Source organism: Dasypus novemcinctus, chromosome 25, assembly GCF_030445035.2.
Source record: "Dasypus novemcinctus isolate mDasNov1 chromosome 25, mDasNov1.1.hap2, whole genome shotgun sequence".
Taxonomy (NCBI): domain Eukaryota; kingdom Metazoa; phylum Chordata; class Mammalia; order Cingulata; family Dasypodidae; genus Dasypus; species Dasypus novemcinctus.
The window spans coordinates 29,275,131-29,291,421 of NC_080697.1; positions in this window are offsets into that span (position 1 = coordinate 29,275,131).

Below are 16,291 nucleotides of genomic sequence, written 5' to 3' on the forward strand. Positions count from 1 at the left end.
CCTCCTCACTTTAATGGCGCCAATGTGGACCACCTGAAATGACCAACTGAACCACTGGACCCTTTTGATGGAAGATCTGGCCTTTTGGGAAATTCTCTATGACTCATATCAATTCAACTGGCAATCTGCAGATGAGGTTCCAGGAAAATTCTGTCACAATTCTAAAGTCATGACCTTCCAGTCAGATGGAATTTCCTATTAGAGTGCAACCCAAACCCCTTTTCTGTGGCACTCACCTGAGGGCATAGGATGCCACCAAACATTTTCTAATGTTCATGTAGACTGATGGAAAATGCTTGAGTCTGGCTTTTTCTTCCCTGAGATGGACCACAGATCTTGTATGGATACTGGTTGTTGCTCCTTGGTTTTATGAACACCTTGGAAAATTTTCAAATCCTCTCGGTGTGTCATTCTCATGCCAACACACCGGGAGCCCAGGGCAAGTCATCCAGGTTTGCTTATGGGGACTTCTTGGGATTGCTAGGTGGATTAATTTTTGAAAGCTATTCAATTCCTGATCCAGTCACCTGGACAAGACACAGGGAGGAGGCAACGCAGGTGGAGGCCTTTTCTGACACTAGCCTGCAGTAGATTTTCAGTGTGCCCTCAGGAACTGTCACCAACCCTTGGCAGGCAGGGAGGATTAGCTAGGAATGTATCCTGATTGTTAGCTGTTCCTCACAGAAAGTTGTGGTCTCAGTGCCCTTCTAGAAGTACACGAAATGGCTCACTTCAGCTCTGTGGAGCTCGATGAAACTTCTGTGAATGGGGATTGGGCCAGGTGCACATAAACTCTACATGTAGGAGGTTGTCAGCATGGTGACAGTGCTCAGTGCACCTTTTTCAGGTCTCTGGGCTGCAAGTAGACCCTGTAGAAACTGGTGAGGAGGCCATGCTGCCCTGGATATCCAGGACTGGAGGAGATTCCTCCTCACCAGCACACACCTGGATGGGTAAATTGAGGGAAGGTGGTCCTACACAATGTTGGCAAGGCCCTCCTGGGCTGCATTACCAATTCAGAGGCAATGACTCTCCTTCAACCTCTTCCCACAACTTCCCATCCATCTGCCCAGGCCTCCCTTGTTCTAGGGCCATTGGGAAGGATAGCCAGGGTGAAGTAGTCAAAGCATGAATGGACATGGATGGAGCCCATTAGAAGGCCTGAGGCTTGGAGCAGAAAGTGTGAGCAGTGAGGAGCACAAGTCATTCTGCCACTGACCTACTGGGAGTTCATAACCACGGTGTCTATTGGTGGTCTGGGGGACAGGGAAGACTGCTGTGCCAACATGAGAGAGGTTTAGTGCCCAGTGCCTGCAGGTGCTGGTGGGTCTTCTGGCCACAGGGAATTATGGGAAGCCACTGTCATGCTGCTCTACTGCCACTGAGTGCTCAAGGGCTGATTGGGACAGAGCTGCCCCAGTATCTGCTCTGATGTGAGGTCAGCCCAAGGTGTGTCTCGAGGCCTCCTGCCTCATGGGGTGGGTCCTCCATACCTCTCCTTGTCCTATTGTATTCTTAGCCCCAGGCTGCTCCAGCCAGTCTGAGGGAGAGAGTTGGAGGTGTGATGCCCTGAGGAGGCAGGTTCCAGGAACATGGGACTTGGAGGCAGGTGGGCAGTGGTGACAAGTGAACAGTGTGGATGTTGGGAAGGTAGGGCTGCAGCACCACCCTGGCAGGCACCCACTAAAGCTGACGGACTTGGCTGATGGGGAGAGACAGAGCTCTCCTTGTTTCACTGGCAATAGCCACCTGAGCATGCATACTTAATGCAAGGTGGGTCCCGCCAGCCTCCCTGCTTTGTCAGTCAGAACTCCATCCCTGACACCTCACACTCATCACTTCTGTGCGTTCTCTCTGGTTCCTTTCCTATCTTCCAATATACTCAGAATCCTGCTGCATCAAACTGGGTTCAAGCCACAGCTCTTTTTAGGTTATCCCATCATTTGAATAGGTTGTATATGGTGCCGAGTATTCAAATTTCTGCATTTTCAAAAAATATTATTTTGCCAGTATGTACTACATAAAATTAAAATATGAATCACAACTTTTTATTGACAGAAACTCAAATCTAAAAACAATAGCTGAGGGTTGGGGCAAGATGGTGGACGAGTGAACTTGCCTTGCGGTCTCCCTGGGAAGAGGAGGCTGGGCGCCACTGGTGGTTCTCTGAGGCTGGGCTTTTTCAGGATTTTTGCAGGACAGGAAGTGTCCGGACATCGATTTGGTGGAAAGGTAATGGAGAGGATTGGTCTATAAGATATAATTTGGCTTCTATTGCCCGGAGGTGAGACCGGCAGACAGGTTGCTCACTCCTTGGGGGATCGGTGGAGCCGCGGTATCGGCACTCCAGGTGCGCTTTTGGTGGCTCTGCAGTGCTGGGGAATTCGCGAATCCTGGGTGGGCTGTTGGGAGGTTGAGGGAACGGACGCCTTTGCGAATCGATTTGGGGAGACAGACGGTGTTTTGTGAAGCGGGGGAATTTTGGATTGCAGACACAAATAATAGCGCTTCTGCCTGGAGCCCTGCCCCCCAGGCCCGGCTGCCAATCTGCAACAGAATTAGATTCTTAGTAATAAAGGGACGTAATTGGGAGGTAGTTTCAGGGTGCAGTGAGGGAGGGGGACACGGCAGGAAGCCGATTGGGGAATATTTTGTGAAGCTTGGGAATTCCGGTTTTGGAATCTGTTTTCAGCATTTCCAACTGGAACCCAACCCACGGCAGGCTTTGGATCTGCTTCAGTAAATTGGCTGCGGTGTAGAGGCACCGTCTGCTGGCCGTTTTTTGGAATCACAGAGTGGGAGCTGTCCAAAAGCTGAATTGTCAATTTACCCACTAAAACAAACCCTACTGAGTAAGTGAATTGCAGGGTTCAGACATAATATAGAGTTTGCGGATCTGACTTCCCCCATAGGGCTGACACCCAGCTGCAGGGCTCCCTGAGGGCTGTGTTACACTGCGGGGCTCCTAGGCTTCCTGTTGACCAGATTTGAGGTTGCCAGACCTGAATCCCCTAAACTCTGGTGGCCCATACCTGAGACTCACACCTCTTGAGTCTTCAATAACTCAGATTTTCCACCCCTGAATCCATCACGCCCTGAGGTCCATCTGAGATCCTTGAATGCCCTAGCCTTCAAAGTTTACATTTTTTCTTTATCGTTTCATTTTGTTTTGTTTTTATTTTCATTTTACCTTATTTTTTTTTTACTTTTTTTAATGTCCTGATTGCTACTATTGCATTATCCCCTAGTCTTTTCTCCCAGTGTATCCCCTAAAGTCTTTTTTTTTTTTATTCAGTTATTTAGGGTTTTTAAAAAAATGTTTTCTACTTATTTCATTTTAACTCAATTATACAATAAGTGCTGCAGGAAACACCTCACATTTGCTGGGTTTTCTCTTCCTCCACTGCCTCATTTCTGTGTGAACTGATTTAGGCTACCAACACTGTCCCCTTTCCCCTACATCTTGATATCTGCCATCATCTACTGTCTCTCCTATATTCCACCTCCCACCACCCTTTCTTTGATCCACAAAGTGTCTAACTCTTAATTTCTAATACCTCTGTTTTGTGTTCTGTTATCCACTCTTGAAACTATTACCTTTCTTTTCTCTTTCCCTCTCTCACAAAAACAATAGCTTTTTTGCGCATACCATATTCCTCCCATATTCACTCATCTACCTCATAATAGGTACTCTACCTACTGCTATAACTCTACACAATTTACACGAATCTAACCTCCATCCTCCCAGATCTCATATTCTTGCTTTGTTAACATATATCACCAATACTACTTTACACGTTTTCCTTGCTTACACAATTGCCTTTCCCTGGCACTAACACTTTCCTCTAAAGTGAACTTAACCAGCAACAAGAAATTAGAATAAGAAGAACAAAGGGACAAAGAGAAGATATAACACTTGCACAAAAAAAACAGCTAACTAATCTCCAAGAGTAGACAAAGAAGCTAAGGCACTGAATAAACCCTCAAGATAAAATGATGATGAGACAACAACAAAAAACTACAAATCAAACCATTAATCAGGAAAACATGGCTGAATTCAATCAACAAACTAAAAATCAGGAAGGGGAGCAGAACTTCGCACAAGCAATGAAAGATCTCAGAACATTTATGACCGACAAATTTGATGAAGTAATGAAAGAGGTTAACAACATGAAGACAACACTTGGAGGGGAAATTGCAGACATACGCAAAAAGATAACAGATATGATGGGAATGAACACCACAGTTCAAGAAATCAAAAATACACTTGCAGCCAATATCAGCAGACTAGAAGAGGCAGAGCAGAGAATTAGTGATGTGGAAGACAGTACATCAGAAATCAAACAGATAGTGGAAGGGATCGATAAAAAGATAGAAAAAATCCAGCTAGGGCTCAGGGACCTGAATGACCTTGCAAAACGCTCAAACATATGTATTATAGGCATTCCAGAAGGAGAAGAGAAGGGAAAGGGGTCAGAAGGAGTGTTGCAGGAAATAATGGCTGAAAACTTCCCAAATCTACTGAAAGAGACAGATGTACATATCCAGAAAGCACAGTGCACTCCACTAGTCATAAACCCCAACAGGCCCACCCCAAGACATATACTTGTCAAATTATCCAATGCTCAAGACAGAGAAAATCCTAAAAGCAGCAAGAGAAAAGAAAACCATCACATACAAGGGAAGCTCCATAAGATTAAGTGCTGATTTCTCATCTGAAACCATGGAGGCAAGAAGGCAGTGGTATGATATAGTCAAGGCACTAAAGGAAAAAAATTTCCAACGAAGAATACTCTATCCAGCTAAACTAGCATTCAAACATGATGGAGAGTTCAAAATATTTGCAGATAAACAGAAACTGAAAGAGTATACCAACAAGAAACCTCCCCTTCAAGAAATTCTAAAGGGTGTTCTGCAGGAAGAAAGGAAAAAACAGGACAGGCAGAGTTGGAGGAGAGTATCAGAGTAACAAAAAAAGACAAAAATAGAAGGAAAAAAGAATACAAAATATGACAAACACAAATACAATCAAAATATGGCTAACACAAACAATTCCTTGAAAGTAATAACACTGAATGCCAACGGATTAAACTCACCTATCAAAAGATTCAGACTGGGACATTGGATAAGGAAATATGACCCATCCGTATGCTGTCTACAAGAGACACATCTTAGACCCAGAGACGCATGGAGATTGAAAGTGAATGGCTAGAAAACAATCATACAAGCAAACAATAACCCAAAAAAGGCAGGAGATGCTATATTAATATCAGACAAAATAGACTTTAAATGTGAAACAATTGTGAGAGTCAAAGAAGGATACTACATTTCAGTGAAAGGGAAAATCTGCCAAGAAGATCGAACAATCATAAATATTTATGCTCCTAACAAGGGTGCCTCCAAATACATGAGGCAAACACTAGAAAAACTAAGTGCAACAATAGATGCATCTACAATTATAGTGGGGGATTTCAATACACTCTCAACTCTGGAAAGAACATCTCAAAAGAGAATCACTAAAGAAACAAAATATTTGAACAGTATATTAGAGGAGCTGGATCTAATAGACATATATAGATCATTACACCCAAACACAGCAGGATATACATTTTTCTCAAGAACACATGGATCATTCTCCAAGATAAACCATATGCTAGGCCACAAAGAAAGGCTGAATAAATTCAGAAAGATTGAAATCATACAAAACAATCTCTGACCACAGTGGAGTCAAGCTGGAAATTTGCAAGGGACAGAGGCCCAGATTTCACACCACGATTTGGAAATTAAACAACACACTCTTAGGAAAACTGCGGTGGCTTGCTCGGTCGGTAGAGGTGGGGTCTGGCTGCAGATGAGGGGTCGGTCCAGCTCTGGACGAGGGGTCAGTCCCACTTGGAACGAGGGGTCGGTCCAGCAGCAGACAAGGGACCGGTCTCACAAGAGGTTGCGCGGTTCGGCCGACAGGGTCACCCGGCAAAGCCGGCGATGAAGGGGTCACCCAGAGAAGCAGGCGACGAACTGGGGACAAGGGAGGCCAGGCCCTTGTCGGGGGCTCTCAGGACTGGAGGGCGCACGGCAGAAGAACCACCGCGGAGACAAGGTAAACACGCAAGTCCACTTTATTGAGGGAGAGGCAACAGTTTTATAGGGGCTGGGGAAGGCTGATTGGTCAAAGCCATGCCCTGTTCTGATTGGTTGCCGGCGAAAGGTCAGTGGGCGGTGCTGGGTGGGGGAGGGGTGGTGGTTAGGGATTGGCTGTCCCTGTTGCTGGGGGAAGGGGCAGGGTTTAGGGATTGGTGGCTGCTGTTGCTGGGGTGGAGGGCAGACTTGAGTTTTCCGCCCATGCCTGGCTGTTGCTGCTGTCGGGGGAGGGGAAAAGGGCAGACTGGATTTTTCCGCCCACGCCTGGCTGTTGCTCCTGTTGGGGGAGGGGAAAAGGGCAGACTGGAATTTTCCGCCCTGCGCCTGCGCAGGGAGAAAGAAGAAGAAGGGTACTGCCCCACAGGCATCGTGTGGTGCCACCTGGGAGGAGGGGCAGCCACGGAAGCATGGCTGCCAAGAAGGGGAGACCCGAGGGCACTCTGCGCCCATGCCGAGCTTCCTTCAGGGGTGGCAGTGAGTCTGACCAGCCACACTATTATGGAGGCAGTGCTTGGCCTGCCGTGGCCGCTCCCCCGCCAGGCCAGCAAACCACACTTCAGCCCGAGGGATGACCGCATTTACCCCTTCTTTTCAAATAAGGGCCAGGATGGCAGCAGCAACAAGTAGCCAAGGCCCAAGAGGCAGCAAGCAATGAGGGAAGCAGGGCTGAAGAGGGAGGTGAGTATGACGGGGATATAAATGTACAATTTAGGGGGTGGTATCTTGCCGTTGCAAGCAAGGGTGGCCAATGTCCAATTCTTGTTGATCTCGGTGGCTATAAGATCCATCTGTTGTTAAAAGTCCAGGATGACAGCGCATTGCAGGTAGTTGATCGCTCCTTGGCAGCGAAGACATTGTAGGAGAGGATTACTTTTTCCTGCCAGAGGCTTACTGTCCAATTAAAAGGCTGATGGCTGGGGTTGGTGAGTGCAATGGGGAGTGTGAGGAAAAGAAGGGTGACGGTTTTGGACAAGAGGAGGCTTGGTGAAGTCATTATGGGAGGAAGATAAGGAGTAAAGCATAAAAGAGGATAATAAACAGAAAGGCGATGGAGAGTAGAATTCGTTGGCCGAGGTTCCAATCTTCTGGGGCGGTAGCGGCTAGACAGATGGCGGGAAATATTATCAAGAAAGCAAAGGTTATGAGGAAGAAATAAAGTATTAAAGGCTGTGGGGGAAGTGAGAAGATCATTTAGAGGATAGGGTTGAGAATGGTATGTTTAAGACAGAAGCTTTGTGGTTTGTAGGAGACTGCTTTATAAACGAAGGAGAATGAGGGCAGTAAATATAGTAACGATAGGAAGATGACAGTGAGGAGGAGTCTTTGTTTAAGGTTCCAATCGTCCGGCGCAACAGTGGCTAGGCCGATAGCGAGGGGTGTTGCTAAATAGACAATGGCTGCAAAGACAAAATCATCTTCTGTTTCCTTAAGAATAACTTTTCTTTAAATACTTAGTAGCATGCAATATTAGAAACCATTTCCTAAAAGCAAGTTGGCAGGGGAGCTTGGTTGCTGTTAATCTTTCCTGTTATAAAATTACCTTTTATTATTATTATCATCAATTCAGTTTTATATATATATATTTAAGAATGACCTTTTGGAATTAGCCATTTAATACCTTAATGTAAACAATGCTTTATTAAACCTTTTATTATTATTTATAACCATATAGACTATTGAAGATAAATTTTATCTTTAGAGAACACATTCCCTTACATAAAGTTATCACAATACCTTTTACACTTGCCGCATGCAAATTAAGTTTCAAGAGTTTATGAAAAATTAGCCATCCTACTTTAGGACAAAATACGTCTTTTTGCAAAACTTATTACATTTCCGTTAGCATTTTTACAAACTTTTAACCTTTTTAATATTCATATAAGTTTTACATTCTTCATATTATCCTGTGAAGAAAAATAAGTTACTCATTTTAATCTAGGCAAGAACAACTTTTTATGAAGACGTACAGTATATTTTGTTAATTAAGACTTACAATTTTTTTTAATTGTAGATATCTTATTAACATTTAAACTTATGTATTAATATAATAAACTTAAGTATTAATATAAGTGCTTATTTAATTTTTGGCCATTTGAATAGAGCTCTTTTAAAGATTTCTAGTAATTTATTTTTACCATCCGGAGGTATCACAATATACGTTGACATTGAATGAACAGACAGACAAACACAGAACAATTACAACACATTAACAGAAATATATAATTTATTTACAGTTGACTCATAATTCTTACTTTCTTTGTATAGCTGCTTTTAAATCCTTTTTTATATAGCATATCATAGATTATACCCTTCAAGATTTCTTCTGGACTTCATGTTGCCTGTAATAAGCCAGGAGGGAATCTTTTACCTTCCTGCTCCACAGCAAAAGTGACTCTATCTATAAGGCGAGTATAGGTGTCCAGGTCCCAAAGCTGACACGTGGTAAGCCACGGATTAAAGGGGAGAAGAAGGTCCCAATATACTTGAAGCTGTTTGAAAGAGATCTTACACCGGTGAGTGTCTAGGAGACCGGCGAGGGCCCGAACTTGTGGGGCTTGCTTAGCAGATAGGATGTTACCCATTGTTAATGGCCTTTTGGAGCCGATAAGAAAAGGGGCCCTTACCTTGAGAGTGCGGCGATGGGAGCCGAGGTGCGTGGTGAGACGAGGGGTTGGAGCAGATGGGACTCCGACGGTGGTCGCGGGCCAAGAGAAGTCCCCGACGAGGGGAGGGCGGGATGACGAGCAGTGAAGCAAGGCAAAGGGGAGCAAGCACGGAGGGGAGGAGGCAGAGGTGAAGGCAGGGGTGGAGGTGCTCAGGCACGCGCTCCTGAGTGTTTTATTGGCGCCTCTTAATCATAGCGGGTCGGTATAAGCCCCTGACATGGAAGGAGAAAGCCATCCAGCAATTCTCCCAGACAGCCGTGGATCATATGAGGTCACCAAGGTTCAGGAGCAGCAATGCAGAGCAAAAAGATAGGGGTGAGAAGAGAGGAGGGCGTAGGGCTGTGGTAGGGTTGCTTCAGACGTGCAAGCGTGCGCTCCCGAGAAATCCAAGGCTCCTCTTAATCATAGCGGGTCGGTATAAGCCCCCGACATGGAAGGAGAAAGCCATCCAGCGATTCTCCCAGACCGCCGTGGATCGTATGAGGTAGCCAAGGCTCAGGTAGCAGCAATGTTGCACGAGAGAAGCCCCATGGTGAGAAGGGAGGAGGGGGGTGTCGCCAGGTTATGGAGTGAGGCTGTGGTGGAGTTGCCTTGCCCCACGTTGGGCGCCAACTGCGGCGGCTTGCTCGGTCGGTAGAGGTGGGGTCTGGCTGCGGACGAGGGGTCAGTCCAGCTCTGGATGAGGGGTCAGTCCCGCTTGGGACGAGGGATCTGTCCCACTTGGGACGAGGGGTCACTCCGGCAGCAGACGAGGGATCGGTCTCACAATGGGTTGTGCGGTTCAGCTGACGGGGTCCCCCGGCGAAGCCGGCGATGAAGGGGTCACCCAGAGAAGCAGGTGATGAACTGGGGACAAGGGAGGCCAGGCCCTTGTCGGGGGCTCTCAGGACTGGAGGGCGCACAGCAGAAGAACCACCGCGTAGACAAGGTAAACACGCAAGTTCACTTTATTGAGGGAGAGGCAACAGTTTTATAGGGGCTGGGGAAGGCTGATTGGTCAAAGCCATGCCCTGTTCTGATTGGTTGCCGGCGAAAGATCAGTGGGCGGTGCTGGGCAGGGGAGGGGTGGTGGTTAGGGATTGGCTGTCGCTGTTGCTGGGGGAAGGGGCAGGTTTTAGGGATTGGTGGCTGCTGTTGCTGGGGTGGAGGGCAGAGTTGAGTTTTCCGCCCACGCCTGGCTGTTGCTGCTGTCGGGGGAGGGGAAAAGGGCAGACTGGATTTTTCCACCCACGCCTGGCTGTTGCTGCTGTTGGGGGAGGGGAAAAGGGCAGACTGGAATTTTCCACCCTGCGCCTGCGCAGGGAGAAAGAAGAAGAAGGGTACTACCCCACAGGCATCGTGTGGCACCACCCGGGAGGAGGAGCGGCCGCGGAAGCATGGCTGCTGAGAAGGGGAGACCCGAGGGCACTCTGCGCCCATGCCGAGCTTCCTTCAGGGGTGGCGGTGAGTCCGACCAGCCACCCTATTATGGGGCAGCGGCTTGGCCTGCCGCGGCCGCTCCCCTGCCAGGCCAGCAAACCACACTTCAGCCCAAGGGGTGGCCGCAGAAAGCAGTGGGTCAAAGAGGAAGTCTCAAAAGAAATCAATGACTACCTTGAAACAAATGATAATGATACAACATACCAAAATTTATGGGATGCAGCAAAAGCAGTACTGAGAGGGAAATTTATAGCCATAAACTCATATATCAAAAAAGAAGAAAGAGCAAAAATTGAAGAACTAACTGCGCATTTGAAGGAAGTAGAAAAACAAAAACAATGTAACCCAACAGGAAGAAGAAGGAAGGAAATAACAAAGATAAGAGCAGAACTAAATGAAATAGAAAATAAGAAAGCACTTGAAAAGATAAAGAAGACTAAGAGCTGGTTTTTTGAGAAGATCAACAAAATTGACAAACCTTTAGTGAGACTAAAAAGAATAAAGAGAAGATGCAAATACACAAAATAAGAAATGGGAAAGATGATATTACCAGTGAACCCACAGAAATAAAGACTATCATAAGAGGATACTTTGAAAAACTATATTCCAACAAAAATGATAATTTAGAGGAAATGGACAAATTTCTAGAAACACATAAGCAACCCATATTGACAAAAGAAGAAATTGATGATCTTAACCAACCAATCACAAGCAGAGAGATAGAATCAGTCATTAAAAATCTCCCAATAATAGAGTCCAGGGCCAGATGGCTTCACAGGTGAATTCTACAAAACATTCCAGAAAGAACTAACACCAATCCTGCTGAAACTATTCCAAAAAATCGAAACAGAAGGAACACTGCCGAACTCCTTCTATGATGTCAACATTACCCTAGTACCAAAGCCAAACAAAGACGCCACAAGAAAGGAAAATTACAGACCGATTTCTCTAATGAACCTAGATGCAAAAATACTTAACAAAATACTTGCTAATCATATTCAGCAACACATTAAATGAATTATACGCCACGACCAAGTGGGATTTATTCCAGGTATGCAAGGATGGTTCAACATAAGAAAATCAATCAATGTAATACACCATATAAACAGACTGAAGGAAAAAAATCACATGATTATATCTATAGTTGCGGAAAAAGCATTTGACAAAATACAGCACCCTTTCTTGATAAAAATACTCCAAAAGATCGGAATACAAGGAAATTTTTTGAACATGATTAAGAGTATATACGAAAAACCTACAGCCAACATTGTTTACAATGGAGAAATCCTAAAATACTTCGCTCTAAACTCAGGAACAAGACAATAATGCCCATTGTCTCCGCTCCTATTTAACATTGTCTTAGAAGTACTTGCTCGAGCACTGAGGCAAGAACCAGATATAAAAGGCATTCACATTGGAAAGGAAGAAGTCAAAATTTCATTATTTGCAGATGATATGATCCTATACATAGAAAACCCTGAGAGATCTACAACAAAGCTTCTAGAACTCATAAATGAGTTTAGTAAAGTCGCAGGTTATAAGATAAATGCGCAAAAATCAGTAGCATTTCTGTACACCAATAATGAGCAAGACCAGGAGGAAATCAAGAAACAAATACCATTCACAATAGTAAATAAAAAAATCAAATACTTAGGAATAAATTTAACTAAAGAGGTAAAAAAACTTATACACCGAGAACTATACAAGACTGTTCAAGGAAATCAAAGAAGACCTAAATAAATGGAAGAATATTCCTTGTTCCTGGATAGGAAGACTGAATATTATTAAGATGTCTATCCTACCAAAACTGATCTACACATTCAATGCAATCCCAATAAAAATCAACACAGCATTCTTTAAGGAACTAGAAAAAGTAACTATGGAATTTATTTGGAAAGAGGCCCCGAATAGCCAAAGACATATTGAAAAAGAGAAATGAAATTGGAGGAATCACACTACCTGACTTCAAAACATACTACAAAGCCACAGTAGTGAAAACAGCATGGTATTGGCATAAGGAGAGACACACAGACCAATGGAATTGAATTGAAAGCTCTGATATAGAACCTCACATATATAGCCATATAATATTCGATAAAGCCACCAAACCATCTCAACTGGGAGTGGCCTATTCAACAAATGGTGCCTGGAGAACTGGATAGCCATATGTAGAAGAATGAAAGAGGATTACCATCTCAAACTTTACACAAAGATCAACTCAAGATGGATCAAAGACCTAAATATAAGAGCCAAGACCATAAAAACCTTGGAAAGTAGTGTAGGGAAACATCTACAGGACCTTGTAATAGGAAATGGCTTCATGAATATCACACCAAAAGCATGAGCAGCAAAAGAACTGAAAGATAAATGGGATTTCCTCAAAATTAAAGCCTTCCACACCTCAAAGGAGTTTGTCAAGAAAGTAAAAAGGGAGCCCACACAGTGGGAGAAAATATTTGGCAACCATATATCTGATAAGAAACTTATAACTTGCATATATAAAAAACTCCTATATCTTGAAAATAAAAAGATAAACAACCCATTAAAAAAATAGGAAAAAGATTTAAACAGACACTTCTCCAAAGAAGAAATACAAATGGCTAAAAATCACATGAAAAAATGCTCCAAATATCTAGCTATCAGGGAAATGCAAATCAAAACTACAATGAGATACCATCTTATTCCCATAAGATTGGCAGCTATGAAAAAAAAACAGAAGAATACAAATGCTGGAGAGGATGTGAAGAAAGGGGAACACTCATCCACTGCTGGTGGGAATGCAGAAGGATCCAACCATTCTGGATTACAGTTTGGCGGTTTCTCAAAAAACTAGCCATAGATTTGCCATATGACCCAGCAATACCATTGCTGGGTATATACCCAGCAGAACTGAAAACAAGGACACAAACCAATATATGTACACCAATGTTCATAGCAGCATTGTTCACTATCGCCAAAAGTTGGAATCAACCCAAATGCCCATCAACAGATGAGTGGATCAACAAATTGTGGTACATACACACAATGGAATACTACAGGCTGTAAGAACAAATACACTACAAACACACGTGATAACATGGATGAATCTTGAGAACCTTATGTTGAGTGAAGCAACCCAGGCATTGAAGGACAAACACTACATGACCTCAATGATATGAAGTAAGAAAGCTGCCTCAGAGAGCTAGAGACTGAACGATAGACTTACAGGAAATCGGGGGGTGGAGGAAGGACGTGTTCCGACATCTGCAGGGGTGGAATTTATGATGAGCTGGTGGTAAGTATGAGCACAAAGGAGAGATAAAATGGGGGCAAGGGGTTGCCTTTGGGGGGGCTTTGCGGGTTTGAGGGGGGATGGGGATGGGCGGATGGGTAATCTTGCCCAAAAAGTGGGGGGAGGGAGGAGTAGCATACGAACATAGGAGAGTGTCAGGTGTTGGTTGAGAGTAAAATGCTGAGAAAACCGTATCAAAATATAATTAATAGGGTTACCTGTTTAGGACACTCGGAGGGGATGGTCTGATGCGGGACGGGCTCCTGGGGAATGTCTGAATACTCTTTGCCAGAGTGGGTGGTACCATTGGGTAGAGACCCAAGTAGTGAGAGTGGGGGTGCACCAACATCCTGGGGAGGACTAATGCCATCAAATAGAGGGAACTGTATCTCTCAAGAGAAAGGGTGGCTCCCAGGGCATTGGGGCAGCTGAGCAATTTAGGACCTGAACACTGTTGCAAGTATCTCTGGACGTGGCTCCTCAGGAAACGGAGGTTGGATGTCACTGTGGGCACCAAGGGGATGGGAAAATGGATGTTAAATGTGTGGAACCAAAGTAAATGTGGGATAAGAGAGGACTTTCACGAGAGTACACAAGGATGGATATAAAACATGTACTATTACACCATAAACATATAGGGGATGACAGACTCATAATGTAAACCATAATGTAAAACATAGGACAACTAAAAATTTAGAAAACTGCATATCCTAAAGTATGGATCACAATGTAAGCACAGATGTCATCTTGTTTGAAAGCTATTGTCACAGAGTCTCTACATCACTGTAAGTAAATATGATATGAATAAGGTATAAGAATATCGCTGTGGAAGGGAAAAGGTTTTATGGTGGATGTGTGAGAGTACTGCATATTGTATATATGAATTACTGTGGTCTATGGCTCTTGTGAAGAGAAGTTCAATAATTAGGGGGAAAAAAAAGGGAAAAGATAGGATGCAGAATTTTTCCAAGTCAACACGTATTCTATATCTAACCTTTAAACCCATCGCTATATGCCATCTTACTAGTAAGAGAACCTGACATTATATTGGGCTTCAATTTTCAGGAAGTTTTGGATCACAGAGTGGTTCAACAATGGCAGTGGAGGAATACTGGTATAGAATACTATTGACAGGTGATATATGGCTGACAGGGAGCTATACAGCGCATACGTCCAGGGTGCATGGTAATGTTTGGATATACTCATAGTGGCAACAATTAAAAACTACAGCTGGGGGGGGTACTGGGTTCCTGGCCAGGGGTACTCTGTCGTGGTCACTAGGGGAGCAGTGGCAGTCCCCCAGGTGCAACGGTAAGGACCAGGAAGGAATGAGGGTCCAACAGTGAGAACAAGATACTAATGAGTATGCTTGTGAGCCTATATGCCTGAAATAAGAACAAGGCCTAGAGCAGCACTGTGCCTGGGAATTTCCTCCTGACAGCATTTATGTTACTCAAATGTGGCCAGTCTCGAAGCCAAACTCAACATGTAAATGCAATACCTTCCCCCCAGCGTGGGACATAACACCTGGGGATGAGCCTCCCTGGCACCGAGGGATCACTATCAGGTACCAACTGATGATGCAACTGGAAAATTACCTTGAATTGAAGGTTCAATGCGGATCTAGCAGAATATCCCTGTCTACATATAATAACATGACTTTAAATTGCTGTTTGACCTAATGTAAGGGGGAAATGGAAAGGACAAATGAGTTTATATGGCTACGAGTCTCTAAAAAAGAGTCTGGAGGCTATCAGAAGGATTGCCCTTATGCACAACTGAGCAGAATCTAAGAGACAGATGAGGTAGATACAACCCCAGGTATTGGTTCCTTTGAGGGCTAAAGAGACCCACGGGCTATATGGTCATGGCAGATGGGGTTCACTGCCATGTCAGATGGCCCTTCTTTGGAGCTGGTGTTTCTGCGTGATGAAACTGGATTCAGATGGAATCTCTTTTCATTAGACTTTCATGCTACTTTACTGGAATTGTAGTTGGTGTTGGGGTTTAAGATATATTTAGGGGATTTGAATCTCTGGACTGACAATATGATAGCCAGGTCCTGAGCCTCAGCAGACTTCAGTTCCTACAATCTGATTTATTGGACTCACCTCACTCAGCTAAGATGGAGTTGAAGAAGGACAACCACCACACCATGGAGCCTAGAGTGCCTACAACTGAAAGCAGGAGGATTGCATCCAGTATCCATGTGGAATCTGAACCACCTCTTGACATAGAGATGCCATGGACATAACCAATCCAAGGTCCACAGAGAAAAGGTGGCATTGGAGTGGAGTGGGAAAAGTGCACATGGTGGCTGATATGGGTATGGGGAATAGCAGGAAGAGATGAGATGTGGAGGCACCTTTGGGACTTAGAGTTGCCCTGGATGGTGCTGCAGGGGCAATCACCGGACATTGTAAATCCTGCCAGGGCCCACTGGATGGAATGTGGGAGAGTATGGGCCATGATGTGGACCATTGACCATGAGATGCAGAGATGCCCAGAGATGTACTTACCAAATGCAATGGATGTATCATGATGATGGGAGTGAGTGTTGCTGGGGGGGGAGTGGTGGAGTGGGGGTGGTGGGGTTGAATGGGACCTCATATTGTTTTTTTAATGTAATATTTTTACAAAATCAATAAAAAAATAAAAATAAAAACAATAGCTGAGTATAATCCTTTGTATGACAGGTCTTATCATGAGAGGAATAGATACCCGCATTTCACTTAAGCCAGCTTCTGAGTCAGTGTTCTTTTTATTTTTTTAAAAGATTTATTTATTCATTTCT